This window comes from Taudactylus pleione, unplaced genomic scaffold (genome assembly GCF_031769625.1).
Source record: "Taudactylus pleione unplaced genomic scaffold, aTauple2 ptg000464l, whole genome shotgun sequence".
NCBI classification, from domain to species: Eukaryota; Metazoa; Chordata; class Amphibia; order Anura; family Myobatrachidae; genus Taudactylus; species Taudactylus pleione.
Genome location: NW_028284866.1, coordinates 1,283,849 through 1,296,247, shown reverse-complemented (window position 1 = coordinate 1,296,247; position 12,399 = coordinate 1,283,849).

Here is a 12,399-nt window from a genome sequence, read left to right as displayed (position 1 = left end):
TAATCACACCAGTAGGCCCTTCATACATTTCAGTTCCAGGCCCATGTGGACATTAATCTAGCACTGCCCACAGATACTCTGTCAAATTGAGATCTAAGGAATTTGAAGGCCAAGTCAACACCTTGATCTCTTTGTCATGTTCCTCAAACCATTCCTGAATAATGTTTGCAGTGTGGCAGGGCACGTTACACCATTGAAAGAGGCCGCTGCTATCAGGGAATAGTTTTGCCATGAAGAGGTGTACTTGGTCTGCAACAATGTTTAGATAGGTGGTACTTGTCAAAGTAACATCCGCATGAATGCCAGAACCCATGGTTTCCCAGCCAGGGGCGTTTTAAGAGAGGAGGGGACCCGTGTCCAGGCCTCCTTCTCCCTCCGGAGTTGCCGTGGTGCAGTAGATTCTGGCTTAGTGACAGTATCTACTGTGCATGCCGTATTGCCAGACACAGCAGTACAGCGCATGCGCAACTCACCGGGAAAATGTCTGCTGTCATTTTCCCAGTGATTTTTGCTGCTCTGCAGAGTTGGCTCAGGGCTGCAGAGCAGCACTACGGGCAGGTAAGTATAAAACTAATGGGTGCTGGGTGTACGGTGTGGGCCCCCCTGTGCACCGCACCCATTATAGATACGTCCCTGTTCCCAGCAGAACACTGACCAGAGCATCAGACTGCCTCCATCAGCTTGCCTTCTTCCCATAGTGCATCCTGGTGCCATCTCTAGTTGTGTTCTACATAATAGCCACTAGGTGGCAATAATACTACAGCAACAATTCAATGGCTAGAAACATCAATGTACAAAAATATTGATTAGAATGATAAATATTTCTTATAAAGTGTTTTGGTAAAGCTACACACAGATTATTGACACCAGGGACACTCAAACTCACAACAGTGTAATTGCTGTGAATTTATTGCCATAATATTTAATATTAATATTGAAACAATATTTGATTGATAAATGATCATCTGGCCACATAATAGAACTACAATCCTGAAACATAAATAGTTTAATCAGCATTGGGCGGGAGGGGTCTCTTTCGTGAAAATTTAGACCAATTGTGTGGGTGCGGGGGGGGGGGTTCGGAGAAATGCAGGCATGCCAGTGCGTTTGTACACCGTTGCATGGGCGTGCATAAATTATCCAGTGCGATGCCATGCACAGCTTGAGTATTCACAGCGTGTGATGAGGTTAGCAATTTCTGAGTAAGGTCAGGGCTTGTGCAAGTGTGCGTGAGGCTGCGATGTTACCGATGGCTTCACAGTCTTGTTAAACATTACGGATGTGTGTAAGGTGAAGTGGGCGTCCTTATGTTGTGCTGCGATGGCATAGCGATTACAATGTATTAGCATACTATTGCATTGAGACTGTGTGCATAATCGCTATTGCAATCGCAGTTGCGATCCGTAATGAATCAAGCCCTTAGTAAAGTACACAGCGTAATTGCTGTGGCAGAGTGACAAACCCTTATTTCCACAGGATCTTTATCATAACTATAAATGAACCATACTTGCCTACTTTTGCAAAATGCATTTTGGGGGGATTGTAAAAGCAACACCTATGAGCATAGCATATAAAACATATTATGCTGCAGTGGTTGCTCAGTACGATTTACTGTACTTAATGAAAGCAGACTGATACTTTTCAGGGATTGGTCAGGTATTGTGTTTTACCCACAAGTAGTTCCAAAAAAGTGGCATGAAAAAGCCTCATTTGAAAATGCATGTTGCCATAGGGAGCATTGTGCCTTATAACCAATGCAGGGAAATGGCACTGATGATCCCATTTCATTATATATGTATATATATTTATTTTTTTCCAAGTATATAACCGCTACATAATGGGGATAAGGTGCAATCAGGGATATTGCTAGACTCTTCAGCGAGATTGCTGCTATGTCAGGGACTCTCCTTGACAATCAGGGAGAGTTTGCAAGTATGAAATTAATTGAAGTTTGACCTCTCCTATAGCTGAACCTCGGAGGGTCACCCACTACTGGCTTTGGTTTCTAGTTTGATAATTATTTGATTAAGACAAAAACAAGACTATGTGCTGATCAAGAAAACACCCTTAGAAATTGCAGTTGGATCACTAGTTTAAATGGCCTCCCTATTTTTGAATCCTATGTCCTTTCTCAATCAATAACTTAGGATTCCCTCTCTTTATACATTTCTTAGCCGGGTTGGGTACGGGACGCTGGCGCCCAGAATCAAAGTGGTCAGAATCCCGACAAGGTTAGGATACTTGTCGGTCGGTATCCTAAAACTCCCCCTCTCCCTAACCCTGCCTTCCTGGTGCCTAAACCTAACCTCCCCCCTAGTGACTAAACCTAACATCCCCATCCCCGTGTCATGCTTGTGTTTGTTTGTGGAACTTTTCTAGAGCCAGTGGATGGAACTTATACCCTTGGGTTAGCTGTGAGAGGCTGAGCAGAATCAGGGGGTTCAGAGAAGCTCAGTCTGGCATTGGATTGGATGGACCATGGTCAGGTGATCAGAACATGCTAAAATTGGATTAAGGTGTCTTGCGCTTTGTGAATAGCAGCTCATATAAAAGATAAATAATAAAAAATTACAAAATGAGCGCTTAAAAAAAAAAAAAAGCTGCATAATAATCATACAAACATATTTAAAATGATAACTTAATGTCTATAGTCTTTTTAGACTAAAATGGGAGCCGTGGTTGCAGCAGTATAAAGTCCCGATGTTAAACCGCATATATAATTAGTCCGTGATGCGGATGTCTAGGGATAGTCAGGGAAGGGATCCGCATCACGGACTAATTATATATGCGGTTTAACATCCTGCTGTATTTTAGTCTAAAAAGACTATAGACATTAAGTCATCATTTATGTTTGTATTTTTATTATGCTGCTAATTTTATCTTTTTAAGCGCTCATTTTGGCATTTTTAGGTAATCAGAACATGTCACAGCAGTACTCCAGGCTAGGCTCCGATGTGCATTACGGCCTAGCAGGAAAAGTCTATGCATCCGGAATGGACAAAGGGCGCTGGCACCTTGCCATGAGACTGGATCACAGTGCGGCAGGAGCTGTAAGTGACCCAGCGTCACAGAAAACAGGACCGGGTTGTCACACCCCGCACCCCTCTTAGTGCTTAATCCTAACCCTCTTAGTGCTTAACCCCTCTTAGTGCTTAACCCTAACCCTCTCCCTAGTGCCTAACCCTAACCTCGCTACTTATCTTCAGGATGCCGGCGCTGGGTTTCTAACAGGTGTTGGGATTCCAGCACTGGCAATCTGAGTGCCGGAAACCCAGCGGTCGGTATTATGACCGCATCCCTCTTAGCCATGTCATTTTATTTCTATTCTTTAAAGAACATAGATCAAAACTGTATGTAAAATGATATACCTCGAATAAATGAAGGCATTATACTTTGCATTGCATTTTGCAAATACAACTACATACAATGCTTTTAAAGCTGGGTACACACAAGACGATTTTTTTAAACTATTTGCCGATTTCCGATGGATCAGAACGACAAATTGTTCTAATCGCCAAGTTTGCACGCAATATGCGCACTCCCGTGGGGTCGTCCGTCACATCTTCATATCTGTCATACATGCTACTCAATTTGAAGAGCTGACTGATGCCCCCATGCATTTGGATGCAACATGGGAACGACATTTCGTGCTGTCGTTCACCAGATCGTGCGGTGTGTACGGACAGCACAATATGTTGTTCTGTCGCATCTGCCGTTGGCTGGGTACACAGGTCGTCTAGTGTGTACCCAACTTTAGTTTGCAATATGCTATATTTTAAATATTATTTTCACACAAGAAAACATTATGGGGGATATGTACCAATCAGCTCCTAACTAATTTTTAACAAGGATACATAACTCCTTTAGCATTCCGGGGAGACCTGTGATTACCTGCATCCAAATATTTCCAGTATCCTGTAACACTACCCACAAGCTTAATACACTCACATGACTAGAGTGTGTATAACAGTGAGTACGGCTGTACACTGTTTAACACCAATAAACCACTGCACTTGGGTAACTGGGTGGGTTGGAAGGCATCTGCTGGTGTGTATAGAAACTGCTTTATCCTCAAGCCTGTGCATTCATATTTCCAACAGACTAAAGATGCTTATTTGAAACTAGCTGAGATACCTGGCATTGCCCGGATTGAAGACTGGATTCTGAAGTATACCTGCAGCATTTATTTATTTACATTGTCCTCCCCTATAACCCTATTCCATTGATCCTGAAAAGGACCCCACTGTTTGCAAACTTGCATGCAAACAGTGCTGGAACTACCGTGCGTGCAAGGGGTGTGGCTGCTATAATGTCCGAGCTGCCTCTGTGGCCCACTGCTTCCCCTGCAACCAGTCACACACACAAGGTGGGTCGGTCCAGTCAGGGCCGTTAAGGGGGGCCTGGGTCTCTGCAATGTTGATTTGGTGCCGGCCCGCCAACTGATTACAGCTGGTGCATTGGCAGGCAATCATGTAGAGACAGCGCTGTCTGTCCATGTCTGCCACTGCCTGCCTAAGCTATTAGTATCCAGAAATTATACCATTTTACTGCCTGCCGGTGTGCCAGCTATAATTAGCTGGCAGCCCGTCCCCAAATCCACACCTGCTGGCCGTTGACGGCACACTGGGGGAGGTGAGAGGCTCCTGGAAGGACATGGGGAGGTGAGGGGGGGCATAATGTATAAGGGACACTACTATTGTGTGGAATAATGTTATATGGGGCTTTACTACTATGTGGCATAATCTGTAAAGGGCATTACTGTGTGGTATAATGTGTAAGGGGCGTTACTGTGTAGTGTAAGGAGCATGACTGTGTGGCATATTGTATAAGGGGCACTACCACTGCGTGGCTTATTGTGTATAAGGGGTACTACTGTGTGGCATATCCTGAGTGAGCTCTGTGTGGCATAATCTGAATGGGATCTAACAATTGTGTGACAGTGTGTGGCCCTGATGAAGTTCAAACCTAGGCAAAAACCTAATGCTGGTCAAACTAAACCACCCTGCCAAATTTGGTGGAGCTAGGTCCAAAACTCTGGCCGTGCATAAAGGACAAAAAGACAGACAGACAGACATGCTTTATCGCTTATTATATAGATTAAATTAAGTTTAATGAAGATACAAAAAATAAGATTGGTACCTTCGTTAAGCATCTTCTGTTATATAGAAGGCTCATGGTAAACTCAGCAGGCGGTAGTATGTTGGCCTTTTTGTGGCAAACTTGCCACCAACTTAAATTGTCCAGACTCTACATGATGTTTTCAGCAGTGCCAGATTAATAATGGCGTGGATGGAGCTCCAGGCCTCCACATAAAAATAGGTCCATCATCAGCATGATGATGGCCAGCTGCCTAGCTGGTCACACAGTTAGCCATACATTATCAGTATTAAAATTGTTTTTCTAGTTTTCTCACAAAATTATATCACTTTTTTATATTTTATATAGAGGAAGACTGTGGGGCTGATTTTATATAGAGGGAGACTGTGGGGCTGATAGAGTATGGGTTGTACACACACACTTCTTTTTAGCCTCACCATACTTGCCTACTCTCCCTGAAGTTGCGGGAGTCTCCCGATTTTACGGGTAGCTCCCCGCACCTCCGGAAGAGTAGGGAGATCTTCTGCATCCTGTCCACTTTCTAGTGAAGTGGGCAGGATGGGGAGATTTAACAAGAAATTTGCAAGTCCGTTGGGAGAGGGAAAGGCTAAAATAATATGAATTGAGTAATTTAGCCCCGCTCCCTCCACGCGTACCCACGAATCATAGCCTTTTCCCGTGGAGGGCTTAATGATGTCTACACCCCAGCAGCATTTCCTCTCTAGGCTGCTCACGTAGAGAAGTTTTGTAAAGTCGGTAAGTATGAGCCACACCAACACAGGGCAGGTTACAGCTCCTTCCCTTCTCAGTATAGGCCCTTGAATATTTTCAGCCCCAGGCTCATGTGGCCTTTAATCTGGCACTTTATACACTGAGCGTTACTCTGTCTCTAGTGGAAAATTGTTTCTCCCCATGCACTGACAGATAATCCTTTGTCTCCTTAGTAAAATGTAATCAAAATGAGAATGAAGGGCTGGACAGCATGACACTCACACATAAAAAACAGCAGTAACTAGACAGTGCTCAGGGGGAGGTGGGACTCACTTTCCAATTATTTCAGCCCAGACTGACCAGTTTGGGGCTGGTGAATGTTTTGGCAGGGGGACCCCACACTGTGTGTCTCCCTGCTGTGCCATTACCACCCTGGCTGGTTCAGGCCGGTGCTGGTTATAGGAAAATAGGGGGAACACCACGCCGGTTTTTCCCCCGATTTTCTTGTCCCAGGGCTCAGAGGTCCAGGACTGGTTATACTTTTGGGGTAGGGAGACCATACCATTTTTTTTTTAATATTCAACCCTTTTCTTCACCAAAAACACACAGAACTACAGTACAGATCACACTGATCTGTGCAGTGATTCAGCACAACACACTGCTCACGGGCACTTCTATTGTTTTCAGCCCAAAACGACAGAACTCGCAAACATGACTGCATAGACCACGGATGGGGAACCTCAGGCCCGGGGGCCGTATAAGGCCCCCAGAATCATTTGGTCTGGCCCTCTGAGCTTTTTTCTGCTAGCCTCATCTGGCTAGGTCACCCTGCAGTCTGAATCTATGCAGCAGTGCCACCTGCAGCGTCCTTAGGACGCTTCAGACTGTCACACCGCTGCCCTTACAGCTCCTGGGAGCATCCTCGGGATGCTCCGGGCAATGCTGTAATCACCGGCGATTGTTGTCCCGCCCCGTGTGACGTCATATTGAGGGGGCATGGCCTGCGAATAATATTATATAGATCAAAATGGCCCTCGGCAGAAAAAAGGTTACCCACCCCTGGCATAGACCATCGAAAAACATGATTTAGTGAAATACAATTCTTAGTAAATCAGTGTGTCATTGAAAAAAAATCCACATGTCCCAGCGCGTTCATTCTCGACCAGACACATTTCTTAGTAAATTTACCCCCAAGGCTGTTCCTCCGCAGCATTAATGTTGGATATGGCTACTGTGTGATGGGGAGTAATAAAGCGACCTGTGACAGGTGTCTTCTTATAACAAACTTATATACCATTAGTGATTGTAACTAGGCAGGGATAGGAATCAGTTACTTGATTACTTATTGACCTGTGATGAAACACAGATTTCTGTTAAGCATGGAGTTGTATAAATAAAACAATTTGTCTAAAAAGTGCTGCTTTGTTAATGTATTGTTATTGTGTATTACTCAATGAACAATGGGCCTGATTCAGAGCCGCTCATAAGCGGCCGCTCGTTCGCTCCGAGCGATGTTCGCACATCTGCGCATGCGTATGGGTTGTAATGCGCATGCGCCAACCAGTCAGTGCAGTCGGAAAACGTGTGTTCGCAAAATTGCGAGTGCCTGCTAATTTGAGTGACAGAATGAGGCGTTTGTGGGTGGTAACAGGGGAAGGTGCTTGAAAACGGGGAGTGGAGATCCGAACGCAGGCGTGCCAAATGGTCAAAACGGGCGTTTTAAGGGAGTGCATAATTAACAAAGCAGCGTCATCGACCACGTCACTTGGTTGTTTCTTAGCCTGAACTGTTCGCATGATTGCGGTAGGAAAATCCAACCACAAGCACTGCGAGCAGTTCAGACGCCTTTCGATGTACTCGATTAATCTAATAAATAGCGGAGATGACGTATGATGCGAGCGGCCAGGGGGCGTCTTTACAAAATAGCGAGCGCATGTTTCGTTCGCTCGCTCAGACATAGAGGCGTCAACAGACCGCAAAGAGCAAGCGCTCAATTTAAATAGCCGGCCCCTTTTTCTGAACGAACGAGCGCAAATAGCGTCCGACTCTGAATCAGCCCCAATGTTTTATGTATTGTAACATTGACTACTTATATGTTTATACCTGTGGCTTGAATGGAGTTGACCCTTGACCTTAAGTAGAGGATCATGCTGTGGTCTCGCAGGAATCGGGATCACTTTTTATTTTATTTTTTAAATTATTTATATTTTAGAAATGGGAATAATAATAATTCAAAAAGCACACTGTGGCCTTATGCAAATATTTTATGCATGGGTTTATTATATATAGATTTGGGAAGTCAGTGTGACCCGGCAAGGAAAAATATTGTAGTATTTTTTGTCCCGATATGTAATTAAAGCTATGTGGTGAAGCCTTAACCACCTGCACATAATTTATCTACGATTTGTAAATTGACAGTTTTATGTGTAATTAAAAGTGCTTTCAGCAATTATAGATGTAATATCTCAGCTGTGTTCGTGAGACGAACGCACTGCACCGATTGGTTAGCAAGCCCTATTTAAATGTGTGACAGTGCGCTAGGCCAGCCTTTTGATGAAACGCGTAGAGTGTGACCTGTGCACAGACGGACGGTCGGATTTTAAATGTCCTCTGGTTTCTTAAAACATGGTCTGTAATGGCAGAGATTGGGAAACTCTGCCATAAGGGATGTACAGATTGGTTAGCAAGCCCTATTTAAATGTGTGACAGTGCGCTAGGCCAGCCTTTTGATGAAACGCGTAGAGTGTGACCTGTGCACAGACGGACGGTCGGATTTTAAATGTCCTCTGGTTTCTTAAAACATGGTCTGTAATGGCAGAGATTGGGAAACTCTGCCATAAGGGATGTACAGATTGGTTAGCAAGCCCTATTTAAATGTGTGACAGTGCGCTAGGCCAGCCTTTTGATGAAACGCGTAGAGTGTGACCTGTGCACAGACGGACGGTCGGATTTTAAATGTCCTCTGGTTTCTTAAAACATGGTCTGTAATGGCAGAGATTGTCAAACTCTGCCATAAGGGATGTACAGATTGGTTAGCAAGCCCTATTTAAATGTGTGACAGTGCGCTAGTCCAGCCTTTTGATGAAACGCGTAGAGTGTGACCTGTGCACAGACGGACGGTCGGATTTTAAATGTCCTCTGGTTTCTTAAAACATGGTCTGTAATGGCAGAGATTGGGAAACTCTGCCATAAGGGATGTACATTGTAATTGAAACTACACAGGACCACCTCAGGCTGATCTGTGTGAGACAGCATGATAACCTAACATCAAAACAGTAAAACTTGCAATATGGCCTAATATACTCATAATCTCTATAATATTCAAGAGACTGGTGGATCACAATGAGCTTTTTGCATTGGGCAGGCGGGATGACCCTGTTAATTTCTGTCAGGTAACTGTTGAGAGCATTTTGCAATTTTCATTTCATTCAACATTTTGTGGCTCGATTGGAGTTGTTCCTTTACAAGAGAAAGTATACAACTGTCCATTATTAATAAAGGAATAACAGAGGTATCTATCCACTTATGGAAGATGAAGCAAAAATCATCTTGATGTGTAATATTAAAAAAGTATAGATATTGTAAGATTTCAAACAAGATGTTTGTCTCCTACTATGATATTCACAGGAAAAAACGGATACATAACTAATTTGATATGGTGTTACAATATTTGAAATCTACAAAACAGCAATAGAAGCCATTTCTTCGATTTTTGGGGGGGGTTTTGCTTGTGGAGTCTAGACGATAGTTTTACTTATATTTAAGTGTCAAAGTACTATGGGCCTGATTCAGACCCGCTCGCAAGTAGGTCGATGGTATGCACTGCGCATGCGCACGACGGAGGGAGCTCCGTCGTGCGCATGCGCGAGACGTGACGAGCGAAGGACTTTCCTTCGCTCATAGGGCCTGATTCAGAGCCACTCATAAGCGGCAGCTCGTTCGCTCCGAGCGATATTTGCCCAACTGCGCATGCGTACGGATCGTTATACGCATGCGCGAACCAGTCAGTGCGGTCGAAATTCATGTGCTCGCAAAATAGCGAATGCCTGATAATTTGAGTGACAGAATGAGGCGTATGTGGGTGGTAACAGGGGAAGGTGCTTGAAAACGGGGAGTGGAAATCCGATCGCAGGCGTGCTTAAAGGTCAAAACGGGCGTTTTAAGGGAGTGCATAATTAATCCAGCAGCGTCATTGACCACGTCACTTGGTTTTTTTTAACTCAGAACTGCTCGCAAAATAGTGGTTGAAAAAACCAACCACAAGAATAGCGAGCAGTTCATACGCTGGTCGATGTACTCGATTAATCTAATAAATAGCGGACATGACGTATGGTGCGAGCGGCCAGGGGGCGTATTTTTCAAATTTAAGTTCGCATGTTTTGCTCGCTTGTTCAGACTTAGAGGCGTGAACAGACCGCAAAGTGCGAACGGTTCATTTGAATAGCCACCCCTTTTTAGAAAACGAACGACCGCAAATAGCGAGCGGCTCTGAATGAGGGCCATAGTGTCTGATCAAAGGGGGCGTGCTGTCGATGTTGATTGACAGCACGCCCCCTTTCGGCCAGAAGCCGGCCCACTAACATCACTAGTGATGTCAGTGGGAGTGATTTTGGCTCTGATAGAGCCAAAATCATTCCTGGCCTTGCGGTTGAGAAACTCAACCGCAGGCTTCTGCTCGCAGTGGCGATGGTCGCGATGGTCAAGACCATCGCGACCATCACCCTGCACGCTCGTATATGCTGTGGGTGGTGACCCACAGCTATACGAGCGCCCAGGAGGACGCTCCATATTTATGGAGGTGGGCCCTGATTCAGAGCGAGCGCTCTGGTCAGAGCGTCTGGCTCTGAATCAGGGCCTATGTTCACTAATATTTATAATCCCATTAGTTATACATTTGTTTGTAATTTACCAATGAAAAGTAGGATACTGTTTTGCTAGTATTGTTCAAATTTAGGATCACAATAAAACTTATTCACAGATGTCATTTATACTGCCGACTGGTGGATCCCATTTTTTTAATCAATAATTTTTTTCTTTGTGTATTTCATCTTGTATATGTGCATTCCTCCTCATTTTAATATGTAGCAAATGTTTGCATTTGTTCTTTTTTAATACATATCAATATTTTTTTTTTTATTTCAATTCTTCCTAGTGCACCCTTTCTTTTTTTGATTCTGGGATTGTGGGTGGCGCCACCCAATTTTTCTTATTGGGAGTGGATATATTGTACAAATATAACTTCAGTTACTGGAGCGGATCACACTTCGTTGTAGTCATGGGCTGTCTTGCCATCAAAGTCAATCAGAAGACATAGGCAGAGATCATTGAATGTGAATAGACATTGCAAACTCAAAATTGATTGCAAATATATTTGCTATCAGAACCAAAACATTGATTATACTGATATTATTAACAGATAATATAGCACACAAATATTCAGTAGCACTTTAGAGAGAATATTTTAGTCATTCACATAAGTCCCTGCCCCAGGTGAGCTTACAATCTATATTCCCTGCCACATGGACACGCACTAGCTTTCATTTATTTTATTTTTTTCAGAAGCCAGTTAACCTACCAGTATATATTTGCAGCATACCTCCCAACATTTTAATATAGCAATGAGGGACAGGGCGCGCACCCAAAAAGGGGTGTGGCTTGCTAAAAAAGGGGGCAGTCTATGGAAAACGGGGCGGACCCTCGCGGCTTCCCCCATTTTCGTCACTTTGGGAGCGTGCCCAGCACTCTCCGAGATGCGCACGGCATCTGTTCTCCTCCTGCACACCCGCTGCTCTGCTATTCAGAGCAGCGGTTTGTGCTCTCCCCAACTTCCCCCCCACCTCGGGACACTGCAGCCCGCGGGTGGGACAGCACCAGAAAAACGGGACTGTCCTGCTGGTATGCTGCAGTGTGGGAGGAAACCGGAGCACCAATGCAAGCACGGGAGGACATACAAACTCCACATGAACGGGAATTGAACTTACTCGGTGTGGTGAGTCAGTAACAGTAACCACTATGTCATCTGATATTTCATTAGATTTCTTTCCATATTGCGGATATACTAGGTAAAGATGGATGCAGATTTACTTTGGAGTGAGTAATCATTGCATAGTGTTGTAATCATTGTGAGTGTTGGAAAAAGCACATAATTAGTTACTAAACAACTTTACACTGACTGAGGATGTTCTCATTAAATGCACATACAGATCCATGACTTGTATTGTTGATGGGCTGCTAGGACATTTATTAACAACTGGAGACTTTGCCAATAAATATTACCTGGGGCCTGATTCATTACGGATCGCAACTATAAAAACGTACGCAGATCGGCCGATGGTGCGTACTGCGCATGCACCACAGTATGTGTTAGCTTTGCTATCACCTACGCAGATAAGAATCCATTGCAGAGTGAGTAACAGGCTGTGAGCGTTTGGGGGTGGTGACGGGGGAGTGGTTGGATAAACCAAGGCGTCTGAATACCGCTGCATGGGCGTGCATAAATTAGCCACTGCGACGGCATACACATACACAGCTTGTGTACTCACTGTGTGCAACGAATTTAGCAATTTCTGAGTAAGGTCTGGTCTGTTGTAA